The sequence below is a fragment of the Polistes dominula genome, unplaced genomic scaffold, assembly GCF_049000335.1.
Source record: "Polistes dominula isolate Pdom_NZ unplaced genomic scaffold, Pdom_raw_medaka contig_23, whole genome shotgun sequence".
Taxonomy (NCBI): domain Eukaryota; kingdom Metazoa; phylum Arthropoda; class Insecta; order Hymenoptera; family Vespidae; genus Polistes; species Polistes dominula.
In genome coordinates, this window is record NW_028300963.1 from 4389205 (window position 1) to 4411104 (window position 21900).

The 21900-nt window shown below is 37.7% G+C and overlaps 2 long non-coding RNA genes across 3 annotated transcripts in view; one reads left to right on the forward strand and one right to left on the reverse strand.

Annotated features, from left to right (window-relative positions):
- LOC149032534 (uncharacterized) overlaps positions 1–21900 on the reverse strand; it is a 116146-nt gene that overhangs the window by 82995 nt on the left and 11251 nt on the right. The gene's annotated exons all lie outside the window — the stretch shown is intronic.
- Positions 13227–18811, forward strand: LOC149032535 (uncharacterized). 2 transcript variants are annotated; one of them, XR_016176575.1, is made up of 3 exons: positions 13227–17233; positions 18225–18328; positions 18427–18811. It is a non-coding gene; the product is annotated as an uncharacterized LOC149032535 (long non-coding RNA). The 2 variants fall into 2 exon arrangements; XR_016176576.1 differs by having other exon boundaries at positions 13227–17136.

Below are 21900 nucleotides of genomic sequence, written 5' to 3' on the forward strand. Positions count from 1 at the left end.
GAGGACACCATACCTCTATCTATCTCTTTCTTTCTTTCTTTCTATCTTTCTTTCTCACACACAGTATTACACACTTGTTTCCACTTTCTTCTATTCGATTTCTTTCTCTTACAATAATACAATTCGAAGTTAGAGAAACTGAACACTACTACTACTACCACTACTAGTAAACACAGTAACAACACCGACACCAAGTCTTATCCAAACCAAAACCATTCTCGTTCTACATCAGGAAAAGAAGACGAAGACTTTTGTAGGAAAGAAAGAAAGAAAGAATGAGAGGGTTAAAAAAAAAAAAAAAGAAAAACAAGAGTTTGGGGGAGAGACCCAATTCGAAACGAGCGAATTTGAATACGGCCGACCACTGCCTGAAACAATGGGGACATCGATGGACCACACGGGATGCGAGCAAATGGTCGAACAACCGGGGGACATGCGTTCCGGCAAGAACTACCTTTACTTTAGGACCGCGCGCACTCTTCTTCCTACCTACCGGGAACCAAATCTTCCTTTTCTTTCTATCCACTCTTACATTTTGTTCTCTTTTCTCATTCTCTCTTACTCTTTTAGATAGAACTTCTTTTTCTTAATGTTCTCTCGGTAAGAATTATTTGAAATAGTTTGCACAAACAAAACAAAACAAAAAGCAAATGTCAGTCGGTAACTCGTTGAAATTCAATTCCTAGATTCACCCGGTGGTAATATCATCTACAATAAATCCATACACGTGTGTACACTACCCTAACGTATGTTTTCGAATGGTTAGTTCTCTACGATTCAGAAGAGGAAACGTACGTGGATCGGTTATCGATAAAGGAACCAGTAATTCGGTGCTCGTCGACAGGAAGGAAAGGACGCGAGGTACCCGGAGGAGAACGGATAGGGGGTGTTTGTGTTTGTGTGTGTGTACGCTGCTTCAGAGAAGAAGGAGAGAGGACCTTTTGTGAAATCGATACCGAGCGAAGATCGTATCGATGCCGGTCCAACACGTGTAACGTACTACCGCGTTGGGACAAAATCAAATACAATTTGTGCTGTTATTTTTCCAACTCTTTCTACCTTGCTCGCTAGCTAGCTCGCTTGGTTACATTCTATTCGATTCCAAGAATCTTAAAGAAAAAGTAAGAAGAAAAAAAATATCAATTCAACGAAGAAAATCTTGATTTTGTATACATATATATATATATATAATTGAAAAATCCAGTAACGTAAAAAAAGGGAGAAACTAATGAAATATTATGTAAAATATTCTCGTGTACAAAAAAAAAGAAAACGAAATAAAAGAATAGTTGCTTTCCCTTGTCCGAAACAGGACCATTCATCCATCTTATCCATCGTTCAGGTGTTCGCTTGGGGCTCGTTAGCGATTCCACGTGAGTAGTTCCCGTTGGCCGATCTTTTCGTCTATTTTAGTGTCAGAGGACCTCCTCCACCTCCTCCTCCTCCTCCTCGAGTTCTTCTCCAAAGAGAATCCTACTTGACATGGGACCACCCCGTAAAGAGGATAGCTATTCCCGTCTGTCACGTGACCTGTCAGGGGACTCCTTCTTACTACGAGACGACCTTCTCCTACGCATCCTTACAAATATTGTTTCAACCTGGTTAAACGTCATTGATAAGTATACTTGTCAAAGGATAAATGACAAGTATATTCATCAAAAAACTGTATTTATCATAAACCCTTTTAGAAAAGTTTGACAAAAATGAATTTATACAACGCAAAACATTACAATTTCTTTACGACTATGTTGAATATTGTCTTCAACTCACAATTAAACTGAATAAGAACTGAACAGTTCATAAAAACTGAATAAGAATCTTACATTGCTGAGCTTTTGAGATTGGATAAATAAAAAATAAAAAAGAGTATGATTTTATTTAATTCCTGATAAATGAATAGTTCCTATTCGATCACGAGATAGAATGCTAACGATTTAGCTCAGAATCAGGCTTGGTGTTTTTTTTTAAAAGATCACCGCGTGACTTTGCCTCGAGCTTGACCCCGGCATAACTTCGAAGAGAACTCAGAGACCGTGGAGAGAAGAAGCCGAGGACTCGCACGCCGAATGCGAGGACAGGGATAGGATGGAATAGGATAGGATAGGATAGATGGATAAATGTATTACATACACGTATAATATACCATCACCAACATAAAGAAATAAAGAAAGAGTAAGTGAAGAATAAAGTGCGACAGAAATCGTGCTTATTCGAAAAAAAAAACAACGGAAGAATGAAAGAGAGCAAGGAGCAAAAGAGTTGAAAGAAGGAAGGAAACTAAACGGAGAAGCAAAGAGAGAGAGAGAGAGAGAGAGAGGGAGAATGATAGTCGATGGAGGCGGTTAGGAGATATCAGATCAAGTCCAGGTTCGACGAGAGAGACCCCGAAGAGAAAGAGAAGATGGCGTATCTGCTCGTGGAAAGAAAAGAAGAAGAAGAGGAAGAGGAAGAAGAGGAAGAAGAAGAAGAAGAAGAAGAAGCCAGTAGCCAGTAGGGATGTTCTGGTGGGTGAGCACACAGCATCCACCATTGCTACCACATCGATCGATTACTCTGATCGCTTTTGCGTTCTATCGATAAACGTACAAACGTAGAAAGACGTCCACCAGGTTTTCAACGCCCTTTTCCTTTCCGGTTTAACTTTTCCGGATTTAACGAAGCACCCTAAACCCTATCCTTTTCTCTCTTTACCTTAAAAATCTATTGAAGTGTGTGTTTGTATAGAAGTAAAATAAGAAAAAGAACATTAGATGAGATAGATATACCTAGAATAGTCTTTCTCTTACTCATTCTCTCATTCTGTCTTTTTCTTTTTCTCTTAAGAGTTTAAAGTAAAGATAGTAAGTAGCCACAAGGAAGGAAGGAAGGAAGCAAGATCGGTAATTGGAATTATCCAGGTTGTAGGTCAGGTTAACCGAGTAGTAGGAGGAAGATATCTGATAATGGTCGTTCCTTAGTGACGAACAATTATTGATAATTAGGGTTAATTAATTAGCCATAGCGGTCGGTTCATCGATATCGAGAATATATCCTTCTCGACCTTCCTCGATTTTCTTGTAACACGAGTAATCCTTGACTAACTCTCAGCAAACATGAACTACACAACTATTACGAATATATTTGCTATCCTAATTGTTCAAACAAAAAATATATTTAACTCTAGATCTAGTAGTGGTTCAGCTATCTTCCTAAATGATACACAACATAATTTATGCTAATTTTGCAAACATATTGTATCTAATAAGTAGAGAAGGGCTGAAAAGTGAAGGGATGTAACAGAATGACCCGTTGTTTCGTACATTACCCGACTTTATGGATGCATCTTGAAGATTGTTTTATAAAATACCACATTAAACAAAAAATACAAGAACAAGAACGAACAAATAAAAGTTTTCGCGTGCCAAAGGGTTAACAAAGAAAAGATCATTGATACTTCAAGTTGGTCGCGACGCAATAGAAAATTGAAGCTACGGAAGAGACAAGCATCGATGCAAAGAACCCGAAGGCCGAAGGAAGAAGAGCTACGACGTATTATGCATTATGCATGCATGCATGCAAGCGTGTCCCAAGTTTTCTCCTCTGGCTGGTTTGAGAAAGGAGCAAAATACTCGCGATGGGAGTGTCGTCAAATCAACGCCCCATCCATGTCGTTCACGCCTCGACTTGTCCTTCCAAGTGTACCGGCTCTTTTCATTCGTAATTAAATATTCCTATGGGTTGTGATTTGAAATCAAAGTATTACACCAATTCCTCTCTCTCTCTCTTTCTCTGTTCTCTTCTTTTTTATTCCTCTATCAGCATTCCAAAGAAAAGAAAGTAATCTATAGGTTAAAGAATTCTCAACACAACTATCCCAAAGTTAATGCCCATTCCTAACCAAGAATTACGCAACTACGGCATGCTGTTGGAATCGTTTATACCATGTTCCTCTTGTTCTTACAAGAATGACTTTGAATTCATCGAATCTCATCTTACCCCGCGGGGGACGAACGCTAAACGCTCAAATTACAACCCGAACAAGCCCGATGCTTCTTCTCCTTCTTCTGCATGTTACAAACTTTCCTTCTACAAGTATAAAGGAATACTTGCTTGCTTACACTCGATGTAAACTATATTCAAACATAAACTTTTTCTCTCTCTGTCTCATCTACATTTAATTTTCTTCCCCTTAAGACCCAATAAATATTCTCATAATAAATAACACGAGAAGAATTAAATTTATTTGAGAAAAATCCTAGACAATGACAATAACGTTAAACAAAACTTTGATTGGATTGGATTGGATTGAATTAAAAGACAAGATGAAAGTTTCTCACGTGTCGCGATGACCCCTCTTTGCGCGGGAGGAAAGCATAGTCATATCTCGAACGAATCAAAAGGGGTAAGAGGGAGAAGGAAGGGAGGGATGAAGTTGAGGAGGTTCGGCCATCGTAACAAGGAACCCCCCGTGGACGAACTAATTCTCCCGAATGACTCGCGAGGCTACGGCCCTGCGGGGGTCTGAAACAATGCGCGAGAAACGGGCCCCTTAAGGCCCTAGAGGACTTACGCGCCGCCGACCTGTGGTCCTTCTTTCCTCTTTCTTTCTCTCTCTCTCTCTCTCTCTCTCTCTCTCTCTCTTTTTCTTTGCCTTTCAGACTGCTCGACTATTCGCTGAATCATCTCTCGGACCACGTGCGTGATGTGTCTCGCAATCTTAGCAACGTGTAAGAACGATCAAGTTAGAAATCGATCTGTCTAACTCGAACCAGAAGCCTTCCAGGAAATTTTTCACATTTTTTTTGTTCCAAGCAGATTAGAATGATCAAAGAATGCGATAAGAGATTATGTTGAAGATAAAATTGATGTAGGTGATATTAAATGATTTGTGCTAGACAAAGTTAGCAAAGTTTGTACAATGTATGTTCATTAAATCGTTAGATGGATTTGTTTAAGTATAGGTTCTTTTTCTTTTATATGTGAATTCGTTATATATAAACATATTTTAATTTGATCCAATCGAACGGATCGTTCGCCATTCGTAGCCATCGCTAACAGGGTGGTGCATGAAAGGAGGTAAGAAAGACACCACCTGCCCCATGCCGAGAAACGCATTGTCCCAATGGCCTGGCTTTGTAATTACGATTGTTTCTACGTGACCACCTTGTATTTGGCAAATAAGAAAAAGAGGAGCAAGCAAACGAGCAAACCTGAGTCTCGATACAGTTCAGTTAAGTGCAACAATATCCTTCAATAATCCTATATTTATCATCAAATGTATAGAAAAGAATAGAACAAGATTCATTCATTCATTACTTTCTTTGGAATAAGAATAAGTAAAAGAAAAAGAAAAAGAAAAAAGAAGGAAGAAACGATACTTGAATAAAACGTGTCTATCGAAGTGTTGAATCGACTGTGATGTAAAGTAGTTAAAGGTCAATGGAGGACGTTCGCTGAGTACGGAAAGCCGATCTGGATGGACTTCTTCGCTATCCGCAATTTGAGAAACTTGTCACGTAGGAAAGGCGCGCGTACGCGCGGCGTCTAATCGCAAATAGGAATCTAAACGTCCTTTTCCATGGCTCATGAGAGGAGTTTCCTCTATCGTCGAAGAGTTTGCCGACAGGGATTATCTTTCTTTATTATTGGGTCTGCAATGGTAGACCCAAGTAGACCCAAAGTACAACCAAAATATTCAAATCCTACTCCTACCATCTTGCTTTCGTACATTTTCGTTTGATGGTATATCCTTAATACTGAGAACCCATCCTACTGTTACTGATGCTGCTGCTGCTGTTGCTGTTGCTGTTGCTGTTGCTGCTGCTATTTCCGAGACATCGTTTTCTGGACATGACTCACCTTGTCCGAAACTCAGAGGAACCTGTACGACGTTAATATATGGAAGCTCGCATTCTTATGCCTTGTCCCATACCACAAACCCACTCCTTTTTGGGGCCCTTACTAAGAATGTAGAAAATTTCTTCCAACAGTTATTTCACGATTCGGACTGGAAATTTAATGTCCTTTCGTCGAACCAAAGCGCCAGTTAACTAGCCACTTATTTTAGTTACCCACTCGATATATTATAATGAATAAATTATTTTGTTTTTTAAATAAATAAATATGAAAAAATATTGAACTTTGTCAAAACTAGAACTAACCTTTTTATTTGAATACAAATTATATTCACGTCTCGTGTTCCTGTCATTAGGATTATAATCGAGACAATGACTAACAGACATTTTACATTCCCCCAGTCCTTTCTCCTCCTCCTCCTATTCTCCTTCTTCTTATTCCTCCTCTTCTTCTCAGAAGTTACGGAGATTTTAACGATAACAAAAGCAGAAGCTACGAGTCTCTCACCCCTTTCCTCGTCTTACCACCGATCCATAAATCCAACAATTTGTCCGAGCCGTCTGCGCTGTTTTGATCTTGGCCGATTCGAATCTGATACTTGCCCTCTTTCTTCATCCCCTGTTAGTGGACCCCAACCAGTGTGTTTTTGCATAATTATGTTGGATAGGAAGGAAGGTAGATATCTCGCACGTACTTTGCCACCTAAATTCAACGCTTCGTAAACACGCTCAATTAAATTACGAAGCATTGAAATAATAAAAAGAAGAAGAAGACAAAAAAGAAAAGAAAAATAAGAAATGAAAGCAGGTGCCATACCTAAACATAAAACTACAAAAACTATAACTATGATATATCGGAATCTAAAACAGGGACCCCAAGGGGAGATCTACCCCTCGAGTGAATAACTCGCAAATTCTCGAAGCACACAGAGTTAAGCAAACTAGCTGGTAAGCCTAAATCGTTGGTGGCGGTCAGTTAGCGGTCCCTTTGTGATACCCCCGTCAGTGTCTGTATCTTTCTCTTATGGAATTCCAACGGCGGAAAGTTAGTCATAGGAGAGTTTTGGCTGAACCCACAGAGAGTGAGAAAGAGAGATAGAAAGAGAGAGTTTGGTGTGTGTTTTATTGGATGGAGTCAAACTCGCGCGACACGGTCGGCGCGTTTTGACTGTGAGCCCCCGCGGATCGCATACGAAAATATCAACGGGGTACTACCATCTTAAAGGAACTTAGTTTGACTCTTTAGCTGCCTGAATTTTATCGCTACCCGACAACAACAACAACGACGATAATTTAGATTAACAATAAGATGACTACTAGGAGGAGGATTAGGTTTGATCGTTTGTGGTGTTTAAATTAACAACCATGTATGTCTACGTCGTTGTCATCGTCATCGTCAACAAAGGGAAACCCCGGTAGTCTTTGGTGAGTTTAATTTCACTCTACGTTGTTAGATATCCATACCCCCCTTTCCTTCGTGCAAGGTAAAACGAAAACACGCAGGGTGAACGAGTAGAGCGTAAAAAAATGGCGACGATAGGCTCACGATAACGTCCAAAAGGATAAAGTCGTTACTAATGCATCATCGATCCGTCATTTCGCGAGATAGACGAGCCTCACGTGTATTATGTTTTCTTCTTTCCTTTTTTCCCCATTCTTCTGCTATATGTGTGTGTGTTTTTTTTCTCCCTCTTTCTCTTTTTACCTATCCATTCGTACGTTCATACAAAGAAAGAAAGAAAGAAAGAAAGTAAAGGAGTGAGTGAGAGGACCGTTTCGTTTCTCGAACGAACGTCGACGAGCGTGAGCTTGCGATATTCGAGGAGAAAGAAAAGCGCTTCCGACATATTTCATGCGGCCCCCAAGATAACGCTCGGTGGCCACGTGAAACGTGTCAGAAGGAACTATGAAGATTTATCGTGGACGCCATCGGTACTCTTTCTCTCTCTCTCTCTTTCTCTCTCTCTCCCGTTTCTCTATTCGCTCGACCGCTCGGCCACTTCGATCGATAATTCCTTCCTCGTTTGCTTGCAGGGTCGGGGCACACAGCACCATCGAGGGCGAGCTTGCAAGCAGTTAGAACGCGATAAAGTCGTTAACGCGTATTATCGCGAGACCAGCCTTTCCCAAGGCCACGGTAGCCACCTGAATAATATACAACTTCTCTTTATGGATCGTACCTTTTCTACCTTCAACACCATCCTCCTCCTCCTCCATCCACCCCATTTCCAACTCTGACGCAACCCCTTTTTTTCGATAAGTCAACAACATTGTTCTAACCAGTTTCTTGTTTAATTAATTTGATTATTATTATTATTATTATTATATTAGGTATTGATACAATTTTAATTGGATATTAATCAAGATGGGAGACAACTAGTCTCTCTAGTAGTTCTCTTTCTTTTTGTTTTTTGATTTTTATTAACAAAACTATCGGCAGATGTAATCTCGCGTAAGATTCTTTCTTTCTCTCACAGTGTTTCTGGCGCGTAGCAAGGGGTGAACATTTAATGTATAAATATGTAAATAATGTGTGCCGTCTTGAGTATCTCTCATGCAAGAGCCGGCTCCCACCGGTGGCAGTTAACTTATGGCAGGGACCAGGAAGACCGGCTTTAGTTCGCTCATCCATAATGGTCTTCTCCCTCGCTGCGAATCTATCGTCGCTCTTAAACTTTAGGAGAATGCATCCAACACACACATACATACACAAATGGGATATTCCAAAAAAACGAACATTTCAATAGGTTTAGTCTAAAGGATTATTCACATATGTTTCGACATATTTTAGGCAAATGGACATTTTCTAAACGCAAAATCGTCGTACGGTCTCGTAAACTTCAAATTGTCTGTCTGAAGAGTTAAGAAACAGCCGATCCAAGAGGATGACAACAACAGTAATGTTGTTGACGACCTACCTAAGCTAAGCACACCCTGGCTGAAATATATCAGGTACCTCAAAGAAGTCGGCTTTTTTAGCAAAGAACTACAACACACAACTGGACAGAGAGGGGGGAAAGGGGAGAAGCTCGTTAATTAACTTTCCAAAAATAAGGACACATCCTACTCCCCCAAGATATCGTCCTACCCCTCTTGAAAGCTCAACTGGTTTTTTTTCTTTTTTTCCTTTGACGGCCAACTGATAAGCCTAAAAGGAATAAAAGAAAAAAAGAAGAAAAGAATAGAAGAGAATAAAATAATAAAAAAAGGATAAAAAAAACAAACCACAAAGTCTCGCGTGTCCGAAGGTATAGTCGCGTGACGTTAGTCGAACGTCTCGGCCCTGACCCGTCCTTATGCTTAACTTAACCGCCAATGTTAATACGAGAAACGAATTTACATTCGAGACTATTGCAACCACTCGGATTTCAAAGGGCATCTTAAGAAAAAGAAAGAAAAAACACCTTGATGTCTGTCCATTATTTGTACCACAAAATAAAAGGAACAGAAAGCAAATCTTTAAAGAATAATAAAGTGTTTAGACGTAAACAACATTCAACAAAATCCGACGAGTCAAAGATTACAAGAAAAGGGGTTGTTGAAGCTAAGAAGCCGAGAATAACATGGTGGTTTAGCTAGAAGAAGTATCGTACGGCCCTGAAAGAAGAATGGGACTGGAGTTGACAATAGTTTGGCCATCGGTGAAACAATTCCGAGCTCGCTCGAGGACGGGGTCCCATCACAATAAAAGGCCTTCGCCAGTGGATGTGACAAAAATGAATTGTTATATTGTTTTAACAAATGAAGGAGACCCGTTCCCCCGTTCTTTCCCTTTAACTCTTTCTTTTTCTCTCTAGTTCTTCTCTCTCTTTCTCTCTCTCATTCTTATGGGTGGAAGAAGAACAAGCAGAGGACTCGGTGTGTCTTTTTGCTTGCATTCGTTTGCTGCCTGGTCGTATTATGTATCTCGAACCAGCTCTCTTCTCCATCCACCACCCTTTTAGCATCCTCTACTACTACTACTACTACTTCTTCTTCTTCTTCTTCTTCTTCTTTTATACTACTCTCGATCCTCCCCCTTTCTCTCTGACCCACACCCTCCTTCTATCTTTTTCTCTGGCGGTTTTACAGAGCGCGCGCGAAGCACGTGTTTTGCCAGTTCCTATTGTTTCCTGTATGATAAATGGGTCCCGTACACTCTCCTCTCGCGCGCCGACTACGACTACAACTACGACGACGACGACAACGTCCACCAACTCTCTCTCTCGCATGCGGTGGTTCCGATTTTCGACCGGTCGATAGATCGCGGCAATAGAAAGAAAGAGAAAGGGATAGATCTAAAAACAGAGAGGAACCGTGCTCTTGGCACAACACCCCCCATGAAAGAAATCCCAGATATTTCATCGGGAACGTGGACTCATCCTCTACCTCCTCCTCCTCCTCCTCTTCCACCCATAACCCCCTTTTTCCACTGCTTAACCCTATACACACATGTCTACCAAGTTTTTAGTAATATCCAGAAAAATATCCTTCTAAAGTGCTATCTATAAATAGTTAAATGTTATGTCTGTTGAATTCTTCTTTCTCCTAGCAACGTTACGCCTTTTTCGTCTTTGAAGAAAGGAATATCGGTGTCCAGGTGAGGTCAAAGGTCGAACGTTAGTTCCTCTTTCTTTTCGCGACGGATCTTCGGCAACGGTCGCGCGTTCTGCTGATCCAGCAGGGGGTCTCCGTAAAGACTCTCACCGCGCACACTAACATAAACCCACATAAATGCCGTGGATGCATACACACACACACACAAACACACACATATCATATATATATAGAAGTTGGTAGCTTCTGAAATCCGTGGCTGATCCAAGACCGATAGTGTTGGGACTCTCAGCGGGTAGTCTCAGCTACCACGATGGCACCCAACGATCTATGGATCGTGAGTAGAATTCACCAACCATTACAGCCTTATGGAATATACCGAGCGTGCTTAGAAAATACACTAACCGAAGATTCTAATTTTCCATTCCAATGACAATTTATTTCTTCGTTTTTCTTTTAATTATAATCTGATTCATTTTGATTTGGTGTATCGTCAAACCGAAAAAGAACTTTCTTCCATCGTGTTCATTGAATCAAGTAAACTATTCGATTTAAGTAACGCATTCTTCTTACATTTATCATCCGACGAACAACCTTCTCGTTTCATTTTGTTTCGTTTATTTCTTTCTTTCTTTCTGTCTCTTCTTTTTCCATGCACACATCCTTAGGATGTATAATTGGAAAAGATTGGAAGCGTTTGGACGTAAACTCGCGCGGAGGTAAAATTAGCGGGAAGGATCCTCGGTCATTCTTATCTCGACGACCGCATCTTTTAAACCGAGCGCAAAGAAAAATGTGCCTTCTTGATAATCAAAGACGGTAGCCACTCGCATTCTATCTCTGTTTCTCTTAGTCAACCTCTTTTTCTTCCCAGATCCGATCGACAAGGTACAATAATCGAGATGAATATTATACATTATCCTTATATACGAATATTTTTATGACATAGCACTAAACCCTTACAGAAAATGAGAGAGAGAGAGAGAGAGAGAGAGAGAGAGAGAGGGATATAAATCGCGTATGCGTGTTATTTCAACGATGAGAAACAACAACGTTGGGTTCCCTTCTCTCAATTCAGTTCACGTACCAACCTACAACCAACGAATATGCGTTACAACGCCAAGTAATAATGCGTGCTCGTGAGTTTGAGAATTCTCCATTTTATCCCACATGCTGACCGCAAAAAAATATTCTCTCTTTCCTTTTCTTTCTCTCTCTCTCTCTTAAACGAAAGGTCGAAGAAAACGGGGCTTTCTTAAACGATTCAGCACATGATTCGCTAACCGAGAATGATTCGAATGAACTGATACTTTGTATGCGATCGAAATATCATTTTTCCTCCTCCTCCTCCTCCTCTTCTTGGGGACCAATTAATTCTTTATTACCTATCCTTAGTACTCCTTCCTTAACCCTACGTCCCCACTCCTTGAAAAATAAAAGTAATATCATATTTCTTCGAAAGTATGCATCGTAACTTCAAATGCATTTAATCTAATATTACGTATACATGTATGTACAATTAAATAGATTTATTCAACGAGTTTTCTCAAACAACAACAGAGAACTGCATTATCCTGACCCACGGGTCTTATGGAAAAGTGAAAGCAACTTTAAGATTAGGAATTGCGTTTCATATATTCAACATATTGGCATGATCACACACACAAAAACTACACTTTGGAATGTATAATAACATGATCATTCTCTTTAAACAATTCTTATCTTAATAAATGAAATGCAACAACACCTTCACGATTCGCAAGTTTAATCCAACAATATTTTTAGTATCAACGAACAAGTGAATAAAAGAATGTGAAACATAGATTAAAAATAAAGAAAAAAATAAAATAAACGTAAGCACACATACATAGACAAGCATAGAGATTAGAAAAATAAAGGATGGTAAAATCGTCGCGGAAGCGACGAAGTGATTGGCACGAGAGATGGTCCGTGCGAAGGAGAAGGTAGAAAAGTAGGAGGGATGAGAAGAGAGAAGTCCCTTCGAAATCATCGAGGAGGACCCAACGAGGGTAATAGGATCCACGGGGTCCGATCGTCGAAGTTAGACACGATAAATCTAAAGGGGAATTAATTGCCGTTCGGTCCTGTCCGCTCCGGGTCCGGTCAGGGTACCATGCACCACCTCTCTTCTCTCTCTCACACACACACACGCCCTACACAAGTCTCGCATTCTATGTCCCTTCCACTCACTCACTCACTCACTCTCTCTTTCTCTCTTTCTCATGGTTGGCTCCGACTGGTTGGTTGACATCCTACAAATAAAATCAGCTCCAGGAATGCCCGCGACGACACGGGGCCTGTGGGACCCCTTCGTGCTCTCTTCTCCTCTCCATTTCTTTTCTCCCTTTCTCTATCTCAGTCTATCCTCGGAGTAGCCAAGAAAAGAAGAAGGAAGAGGATGAGGATCAGGAGGAGGAGGAAAGATCCGAAGTCGCGCAGGTGGAACGAGGAGGACCCTGGAACCCCATGGCATCAGACGTAATATATGGTAGCCTTAAGACAACGGTTTGGTATACCTGAATATCCCTTGGTATATATACCCACCTTCTTCTCTCTCTCTCTTTCTCTCTCTCTCTCTCTCTCTCTCTTTTACTCTCATTCCCTCTCTCTTTCTCTTTCTCCCTAAGATGCACGGGGACGTACGTGAGAACGTACGCGAAGGAGTCCTCGTACGCGTTCTGCGCGCGAGAACGCCCCTACCTCTCACCCCTGGGTTTTATATCTCCTACTGCTGCGCGAAAAAGGGGCCGTGGGGGTGGGAGTTTGGAGGGAAGGGAGGGAGGGAAAGAAAAGGGGAAGAAGCCGTCGCACGGGGACGTCCGATTTCGCGAGTCGAATTGCACCTGGGGCGTCCCGAGTGTCTCTCCAAACTCTCTTAACTCTTTTCTTGTTTTTTGTTTGTTTTTTCTTATAGTTTTATTTCTTACTTTCTTTAATTATTTATTCGACATATATCGTTAGTCATAAAGAAGTGATTAAATTTCACATACACGGAGGCAGATAATTATTTTTAAGAAAATTAACTCGAGTATAACATCCTGACAGTTCTTTGGTTTTTTTTTTTTTAGTTTCCTTTTGTTTTTTTAATTCGACGTTCACTGTTTTCGAGAAATAAGTATCCGTGTTCTTCCCACGGGAAGAAAAAAGAAGATCCATGAAACGCGTTCTCAAGAAGAAGGAGGGACCATCGATAAGGTCGTTCCTGCATAATCGAGAGAGAAATAGGAAAGAAAGATTGTGTGAGGGAGGTTGAAAGAGAAACTGGAAAACAAAAGGGCACTCTTGTCGACGACGACGACGACGACGACAACGACGACGACGACGACGACGACGACGACGACGACGACGACGACGAAGACGATGAGAACGACGCGAAAAAGGAAAAATGTCAACTGGAGAATGTTGTTCGGCCCGTGGAAGTTTGTCACCGTGGAACATTACATTAAACCATTAAAGTGGGCGCCTAAAATAGAAGATAGTGCTGACCCAACTTCATTTTTAACGTTTAGCACATTTGCCATGGGACCCTTTAAGAATTCTTCTTTCTTGATTTACAATTGAATCGTTTACCATCACCAACAAAACTACTAGCGAATCTTCTTCTTCTTCTTCTTCTTCTTCTTCTTCTGGTCATTTGATTCTTATCATCGTGTCCACTGAAAATCAATAAACATTGGGAAACAAAACGAACATAGCATGTATGTTCGATTAAGAGAGAAATTTTTCCTAATTCAAACAAACGATTACATATTCGAACGAATTTGTCCGATCGATGGAACGTCGCTCAGTCCCTAAGTGGCCCTAAGTGTAGGTAGTATAAGTACACACAACATATATATATACACACACACACATATATAAATACATCTACTACGTTCAACTGCAAGTGAATTATAATTTGTAATTTCGACGTTGACGAGAACGAAAACGACGAAAAGGAAGAAAGAGGTGGAGGAGGAGGAGGAGGAGGACGACGACCACGATGGTCTCGCGGTACATTCATGATTTTCTGAGAAGAGAAAGAGAAAGAGAGAGAGAGAGAGAGAGACTGACTATACGCGCGAGTTACAAGACTTCGTAGTCTTGCATTCCAATCGTAGAAAAACGTTCTACATACTTAAGGTAATCTGACCTTATAAGCGTAAACTACCATACCAGTCAGCAAGAGAGTAGTTAGATACTACTCTACTGAGAGGTACTTGTCGTCTTTCCGTCTTCTCTTCTCTCTGAAAGCAACAGACGTGTCCTCTAACCAACCGATACTCACAAGGAGAAGAAGGTCTTGAGTCTCTTGTTAGAACTCCACCCTTCTTGCTTGCTATCAATTCTCGATAAATTCTCTTAACTACTCATCGATCATTCTATTCTAGAAAATGAACACTTATACGATTAATCCTTTAACAAATTCCATTCCATTCGTCACACAAAACAAAAAAGAAACAGAATCACGAATATCATTTTGAATAAGTCAAATGAAATACCGTCGCCATTTAAAAACAAAATCTACCTATGACGTATCTATCGATCTAAAATAATTATTTATCGAGATTAATTTATCGAAATCTCTTTTTAAGAGAGGGAGGAGGCTAAAGAATTAAAAAGAGTCACGAATAAGGTGGTCTCTCATGGTCTTGGACGCGACTTAACAACAGTCGTCGTCGTCGGCGTTGTTCGCGTCGATTCCAGAGTAGCTCAGCTTACTACTACTACTACTACAACTACACCCAATGGTCTTCTATACCTAAAGAGAGAGAAAGAAAGAGAGAGAGAGAGAGAGAGAGAGAGAGAAGAGAGCACGTACGAAAGCTCTAAAGACCGGCGCGGCGAAGTCGATACTTAAATCACTCCGGTCACTCAGCCTCGCGGCTCAGATTGATGTAAGGCCGTGTTTTACATTCAATTCAATTGGGCAAAAAACTGCGCTATCCTGTTGGCGGGCCGGCGAACGATGAGAGAGAAAGAGAAAGCCCAGCACAGCATTGTCCTTCCGTTCTCTGCCGCCTTCGACGTGCACACGCTCCCCTACCCCACCCACCCTCAACTACACTATTCACCCCAACCCTTTAAAATCCCCAACCCCAAAACCCTTTCTTTCTTTCTTTCTCTTTCCTACCAGTACACAGCAAAATCCTTTTCCAACTTTCTTATTTTCCTTTCTTCTCCCAACTGTACCACCCCCTCTCCTTCTCATCTCATCTGTGCTCTCAACTGTTCTCTGCTCGTCTCGTTAAAAGGATCAGTCGTTGTTGTTATTGTCCACAATCGTCGTCCACCCTTTACGCGAAATTGTCATTATCTATCACCGCGAGAACGAAACTCAAAGAAGAAGGCGGACCAAAGTAAGGAAGATTCTGCTTGCCTGCCTGCTTGCTTGCTTGCTTGCCTGCTTGCTTGCTTGCTTGCCTGACTGCTTGCTTACCTGCCTGCCTGGGCCACGGTTAAACTTTAAAACGTGAGATGTCCAAGTTCTCGGACTCTTCTCTCCATCAGAATGATATTTATGGCTACTTAAACGAGAGATTGTACCTTTAAATTGTGTGGGAACGCGTTGTACCCCGTCGTTCCTGAATCTCTTTTCCTTATTTTCTGAACGATTTTTAAATACGCTATAAGTCCTTGTCAGTTTTTTCTTTAAATTTTTATTGGAGATAAGGTCATTTGAAAATTATCTGATTTTTTTAGAAACGATACGAAATTTGTTGAAAGAAAATAATTTTAAACGTATTTCGATTAGATTCAATTATTTCATCTATGATCAATCAGATATCAAATAATTTAAATGGAAAATATTATTCTTGACGACGTAGTTATTCGGTATGCGAGAGTTTCACGATGCCGCTTTTGACGTAAATCGCGAGGAGCGCCAGTCACGTTTCTGCTTTATTCCATCGTCGTCCTGTTCCTGGTAAAGGAACGTGCAAACATCCATGGATTGTCGGTAAACGACATATGGTCCTCCTATGGCTAGACCAACTTTCAATCCTTTTTTTTTTTATAAAGTAAAAAACAAGTCTATTTCTTTTATCATTTTCTATATGCAAACAATTATTTACAATTGTTCTGGAAACTATCAATTAAGACAATCATTCCTATGACGAGTAGTGTAAACATTAGAAACATCCCTAGTAGCACAAAATATTGAAAAATATTGAATACATGTGTATTTAATATTAAAAAGAGATTAAATAGTTTTTTTAATATTAAATACACATATATTCAATATTTTTCAATATTTTGTTCTACTAGGGATATTTTACAATTTGTTTCTTAAAAGAATTTAAACATCATACAAAATTGTTCCTAATCACGTGTCTGAATAATTTTCAAAGTAGACTAATCAAAAATATTATTTTAAATTTATTTGAACCTAAAAATGAATGATGAAACAAATGTTTTCAACTTGAGACCCATTCTCATAATTATCGTCACAAATGATTGGTATCGTAAAAGGCGTCAGTTTGTCTCATGGATCGAGTTCTACCCCAATGATCTACTAGATCGGATCCATCCGTTCGTGGATCCCTTCTTCTTCTTCTTCTTCTTCTTTTTCTTCTTATTTTCTTCTTCTTCTTCTTCATCGTCCACCGATTGGAAAAGAAGAAACCAAAAAGGACACTAATTAGTGATTCCAAGAATCAAGCCCGTTTCATCCGGACACAGTATAAGGGGGGATCAGCAGCGTGGATCAAAACGAAGAGGAAAAGGAGGTAGAACTTCCTAAGAGGTGCGAAAGATCGAAAGAAACGTAAGTCATTCGAGAAATTCGTTGAAGAACTACCGATAAAAGTCTCACCGGCACGCTTCCTAACTCTCACTCGCCATGGAGAGATAATTATACCCGGGTAATTACGATTCTTTAAAAAGAAATTTATATTTAAAAAAAAAAACAAAAAAACAAACGAACAGACACATAATCAACGATCTTTTTTCTTATCTTTGAAAATTTCGCGTTTAGTTTATTTTAATCGTTTTGCGTGTGTTTATCTAAAGATCTTGATCAATTTGAATTCATTTCATTTAGATATCGTTAATATATATTTTCGTATTATTTTAACGTAATTATCTTAATTAATAACATATAATATTTCAAGTAAATTATATACACGAAATATATAATAAAAATGTAATCAATATTATTCTAACATGTAAAATTGAATATTATGTAAAAGAAAAATTTCTAAACATTTAATTTTTACATTCAAATCAATGATAGACAAATCTTGAAACTTATTAACAGAAAATATTGAATTGGCAACTAAGTTATTGCGAATTTTAAATAAGAATGAAAATTCTACATTTTTGCTTAGAAATATAAGTTTATTCAATTAGGTAATGTTAAGTTTTTGTTGATGGCCTTTTACTATCGGTCATGCAGTGTTATAAATAAAAATCTAAATTATTTAATATACTTAAATATTTAATTGACATAAAAATAATTATATATTAATATTATAGTAAAATTATAATATACATATACATAAATATAAATATAATAATAATGTATAATATATGTAATATATTTTTTTCTGCAAAATTTCTGATCTTTACTATAAAAAAATAATTAAATGAAACACAAAATCCTCAATGACTTAGTTACCAACTCAATATATTTATTACCTATTAATATTAAAACACAAAAATACAAAAAAATAAAACAATTTAAATATTACAGATCATTCTAAATCTTTAGATATAATAATACATCCTATTAAAAATAAAATATCTAACCAATTGGAATCGAAATAAACTAATGAAAAATCTTAGTCAGAAGCTTTTTGGATACTTTTGAAAGGTTTAAACCTATGAAGGATTATTCGGTGTTGTCTCTCCTAGCATGGACACCAATTTTAAGGCTCCGAACGAGCGGCATGGAAATAAAACAAGGTGGACACTAATTAGCGATTCCAAGAACCGAGAACACGAACCGTACTACACAGGCAAGAACCTTTTCTCTCTCTTTCTCTTTTTTACTTTCTTTCTCTTTTTCTCTTTTTCTCTTTCTCTCTCTGTCTCTCTTTCTCACTGTCTTCTCCAGGTTCCGTGGACCTATAATACACCGCGTGTTGTTGGATACAGCTGGTTGGAGGATGAGAGGTATAAGATGCATCGAGAGGACAAAAGGTCGACTACGAAGAAAAAATCCGAAACATTCGAACCAGCTACGAGTGTCAACTCACGGAATGCATTACCCTTGACCCTTTCCCTACCCTCCTACCTTCTTTCTGGTCCTAACCTGTCATCGTAAGAATTTTTATCCTGAATTCTTAATCCTCCATTGTTCAAACTCTACGTTCTCTTCCCTTTTTATATTTTTTTTTTTATTTTTATTTCAATTGCGTTAAATATAAACTCACTTGATCATATAAACTTAACCACAATTATTGTTGTTTCAAATGTAATTACAATTTTTATTATTTAGAATCTAATAACCGGTAATACATCATTGAAAAATGATTTATATCCTAATATATTAATAATTAAAATAATATTACATATTATGTTATTTATAATATATATATTATATTAATAAATATTAATATACATATTTATTATATTATATTATTTTAATATATATTAATATAATATATATTAATATAATATATATTATATATTAATATATATTTATATTATTATAATATTATATATTAATATTATATATTATAATATTAAAATATTAAAATATTATATATTTATAATAATTATAATATTAAAATAATATTATATATATAATATAATTATGTATTAATATAATATATATTATATATAATACAATTTTATATTATTACGCTTTTCTATTATATATTATATAAATATTTAATATATATTAAATATTACAATAATTTTTAAATTCGATACTGGAAAAAAAAATTATTGTACATAGATATTTATAGTTTGTTCAAATATAATTACAATTTTTATTATTAAGTATCTAACAACCGATAATATACCATTGAAAGATGATTAATATTGTCAATAATAATTTTTTTAATTAAATACTGTGGAACAAAACGTATAATTAATTTTATACCAAGTTGATAATAATCATAAGAAGATAATTAGATATTGCTGTTGATAGATTGTTAAGCCATCATCGAGCAAGGTTGCTTTTCTGCAAGGACATTCAAGGATAAAACGTCAATCATTAATCTCGCAACGTCGATCGAGACAGCACGTGCTTGCTTCGATCGGTCCGAAAATAATTTGAGGGGCGCGTAATATAACATATCAATGCGTGTTAGCATACATAAGCAGTTTATACACACATATATGCATCTATTTTAAATATATATATATATATATATATATATATAAATGTACTCTCGTATTATAGAAGGAAGGACGTGATTAGAGGAATTGTGATTGTGAACGCGACTCGAATCGAAATTTCATTGTGAACTCATCGATCTAATCGAACTGTCACATTGATCCTATCGAATTAAATTAACATCCGATGACGTTACCAACTACTTTTATTGAAATCAACAAACATAAATGTTGAAAATAATTTCTTAACTAAAAACCTGTACATCTTTTCTCAATCTTCAATACTTTCTATTATAATTTAATGTAAAATTAAGAACAAGATGAACAATTTCTTCATTAACATATACATGCATAACAACAACATCAATAACAACAACAACGCAAGTTTTAAAATCTGGATTTAGGATAAATTAGAAATCACGATACTTTCTAATCGTCAATTATAAATATAACGTTCGTTCGTATTTTTTTGTCTACATACGAAATTCGTTTAATCAAAGTCAATTCGTTTGATTAGATTACTTATCACGAAAATAAATTAATCACGATTAAAACAAATCGTGATCTCGAAGTTACCAAATATCAGATAATATTTGTTTTTTAATTATATTTCTTTTTTTTTTTTTTTTTTTTTTTTTGAAACCTTTCTAAGGTTCGAAGAAACATGTCCGAGGATAAGAAATCGATTCATTCGAAAAACGTCGACTTAATTAAGCACGAAGGAAAGAATTCTCTGCTGGTGTGTTTGTGTATATAATACAAGTATAGTAAGTGGTCTCTCTCTCTCTCTCTCTCTCTCTCTCTCTGAGCATTTGGGAAAGCTACTCTAATCGTGAAAGAGAAAAAGAGAGAAACGCGTGAATTCTTTCGGGTAATAGTGTTATCGGATACAGTTCTTGTAAGACACGATGTGTTTCTGATACTACGACCATGCTACCTGAGCTGGGACCGCAAAAGGGAAGTTCCACGACGAGGAGTCCTCTGAACAACGACCAAGAACCAATCACAAGTGTAGGCGGGGAACTAACTTTATTTAACATTGGAAAACAACAATTTTCTATACTTAATCACTTTTTTCTCACTCTCTCTCTCTCTCTCTCCCTCTCTCTCTCTCTTTTTATCAAATTTTCATCAAATTAAATATCAATAAAAATATATCATTTTACATATAAATTTACAATACAAATTTTCATACTTAAATTTACGAACAAAAAACACGATGAAGATAATATTGAACATCGTGTAATTAGAAATAGGTACCATTTTGTACGAATAAGCTATTAACATTTTTTGTGTGATACAATTTATAATAAATGCGATACTATCTTTTGCTGTATTAAACGATTTCAAATAAATTTGATTTAACAATGTACGAGATGAAACGCGATTAGTAATACGATGATAATAAAGTTACACTTCTCGAAGAGTGTTCTCGTGTAATCGAATAGTAGTATACGAGTTGTACGTTTATTCCTAAACGATCCACCTCCACCTCCACCTCCAGCTTCAGCTCCACCTCTACCTCCCCAATCCTCATTCTCATCCCCCATACTCTTGTTTCTACTTTAACTCGAGCCGGAACGCAGCGTACTAAATTCGACATAAAAAAGGAACATGGCGGAACTATCGAGCTGTGGAGTCTGTTGGAAAGCGAGGGCGAAGTCCGGCTAACCACGACGACGACAACGACAACGACGACGACAACAACGACGACGACAACAACGACGACGACAACAACGACAACGACGACGACGACGACGACGACGACGACCGTTTCATTTAATTAAGACTTGTTTTTATTTCTGGTAAACTCGTTCGGGTATTTTAGGAAGCAACCGAAAACGAAGGCTTACTACTACCTCGCTACGAACTCGCTTCGGATTAATTTATTGGCTTGGCCAATACCGAAGGGGAATTGTTGTTTCCCTTCTAGAGTTCGCAAGCCGACTTTTTCATCGCGAAAAGCAAAAAGGTTCGAAAGATAAAACCCCCGAACCGTTATCTATCTCTTTTACTTTTCTTTATGTTACTAATGATAAGTGTGGATATAGATAAGAGGATACTTCTTACTTCTTTGATTTATATATCTAATGGTAAGGGTAGAACAAACACATTTATCTTCTTCTAACTTGGGTTTCTCAATTCTTTTTAATAAATGTTTTTATAGAATGTAAAAATTTTTTATTTGATCAAGTACTATTAATTTTTTAAAATATTATTTTTTTTTTCAAATTAAGTAAAACAC